Here is a 2,632-nt window from a genome sequence, read left to right as displayed (position 1 = left end):
TTTGATAGGAAAGAAGGAGCGAGCCACACTAGAGCACCCGCCAACCACCCACTCTCGACTCTCACATAAGCATAGGTATTCAGGTGTACTCCTCCACAAAGGCAGACAGACAAAGCACACAGAAGGGAAACAGGATCAAACTAGAGGGAACAAACTACAGGCATCAATAAAAAAAAGGAGGGCAATAAGAGACTGTTAGTTATAGTAAGAGTTTTTACGGCACTTGCAACACAATAAGGTCATATAAGTGCCGAAGATTAGAGGCGTTACAAGAGAGTAACAAACACAAAAAAGAAGGAGGAGAGATAAGGAGGATAGATGTATGATAGGAAAGAAGATGCAAACCACACCAGAGCACCCGCCAACCACCCGCGATAAGAGACAACAGCATCACGGAGTTGGCAACACTGTCTTACAACAGCAGTAACAAATAAATCAATAACAAGTCGAGGGAGGCAACATGGCAAAAAACAAAAACAACGGAAAATTTTCTTTTTCAGGAGGCAGTCACGACGACAAAAAACGAATCCTCAAAAACTGTTGAAAGAAACAAGCAGCTTGTACAAACTGACCACACTTACACAATAAACGACAGCTCCAGAAAACCTGTCTGTCTGTGGTTTTGCGTAAATTGATATGGCAACAAAATCAAACAATAATTTATACTATAAAAAATAAAAACATTGAAAATAATAACAATAGTTATAACAATGTGTACACTTGTCAGCACATAAGATCTTAGACCACATCAAAAACAAACCCATCTTAAAGAAAACAGAAAGCTTCACAATAAACAAACTCATGCATCACCTCAAGCTCCGCCCACAACAGAAAAGTGTAAGCCACAGATGTCAAGACCTGCTAGCCATAGACGTCAAACTCAAGACCTGCCAGCCACAGATGAGCCACAGACGTCAAACTCAAGGCCTGCGAGCCACAGATGTCAAACTCAAGGCCTGCGAGCCACAGACGTCAAACTCAAGGCCTGTGAGCCACAGACGTCAAACTCAAGACCTGCTAGCCACAGGTGTCAAACTCAAGACCTGCTAGCCACAGATGTCAAACTCAAGACCTGCTAGCCACAGATGTCAAACTCAAGACGTGCCAGCCACAGGTGTCAAACTCAAGACCTGCCAGCCACGTCCAGCCCAGTAAACAATTATATATATCGTCTACTGCTACAGAATTTTAGGCAATCCATCCCGAGAATTTCTCATTAACACAAAATCTTACTCCAAACATAATAATAAAAATAAGCAGCATTTGTATAGCGCACATCCCCGCTTAACAGCAAGCTCTATGCGCTTTACACTATATTATTACCCCAGCAGACCATAGAACACTCAGAAACATTCTCAGCTTCCCCAGAAGCACACAGCCCAAGCAGCTGATTAAGCGCTCAAACACAAACAAACTGACAAGATCTTTCACTGTCTATAGCCGAGTACCCATTATTCCCACGCGGGTGAAGTGAGGAAAACTCGTGTGAAGTGCCTTTCCCAAGGACAAAACGTCAGGTCCCAGTCGGGATTCGAACCCATGACCTTACGGTTGGGAGTCTGAGAGCTTAACCATTAAGCTACCGACACCACATATAAACGAACTTATTGCCAAGAAAATGTGCCAAACATCCAGCTTCGACAAATTCGCATAAGAGCAAACATCGGTATTTCTTGATCTGTCATTATTTCAACTCTTGTCTGGCTTTTAATTGACATCACTGTTTAAAAAAAGGTTTAGTTCTCCACTGCTCAATGAGTTCATCCAGTTCGGCCCACAAACAACGTAAGTGTGTTATTTGGGAGTCGCCCCGTCAGCGATTGAGTCGGACACCCCTGGAGTAAGCGATCGTGCAAGCATGCATGCTAATAATATCTGTACACAACAGCATCGCGCCTGGAATGCTGTCAAAACAAGCAATGGTACATGGGTAAGATCCACAAACAACAGAGCAAGGTTTTCTACTACAAGTCCACAAGCTTCACACACTACAATAAACAATCTCCCAGCAACGGCTAGCATCAGGTTTTTCACTTGTCCCAGTTTTGAGGAGAGAGAAAGCCACGATCCAGCGATAGCCATCGCCAGAAAGGATCAAGATTCACAACTGGTTTGAGTAGAGAGAGGCACACCAACATAATGACTGACACTTTGTGCAGGGGAGAAGTGGGGAGGAGAGAGAGAGAGGAGGAGAGAACGAGAAGTGGAGAGAAGGAGGGGGAGAAAAAGATGGGGAGGGGGGGGTGTAGAGAGTGTGAGAGGGAGAGAGAGAGAGAGAAGGGTGGGGGGAGGTGGGGAGGTGTTGAGAGCAGGGATGGGAATTAGTTTACAACTTACAAGAAGAGCGGGAGAAAGATGATAGGGCTGATGACGAAAAACTGCATGTCGTTAGCCAGATACCAAGACCAGCCCATGCACTGAGGAGAGGAGAGGAAAATATGGTGAGCGATGAGGTTTGGCTGCTAGATGAAGAAAAAGCTTAGTGATTTTACCAAGCGACAAAAATTTTAATTTAAGGCTAGAAAAGAACCCCCCACCTCTCTCTCTCTCTCTCTCTCTCTCTCTCAAACACAGACCACAACGAGACATAGACCTACTTTTACATAGTATACAGACACTTGCACAAAGATCA

Source organism: Aplysia californica, unplaced genomic scaffold (genome assembly GCF_000002075.1).
Source record: "Aplysia californica isolate F4 #8 unplaced genomic scaffold, AplCal3.0 scaffold00362, whole genome shotgun sequence".
Taxonomy (NCBI): Eukaryota; Metazoa; Mollusca; class Gastropoda; order Aplysiida; family Aplysiidae; genus Aplysia; species Aplysia californica.
Note: the sequence above shows the minus strand (reverse complement) of the source record.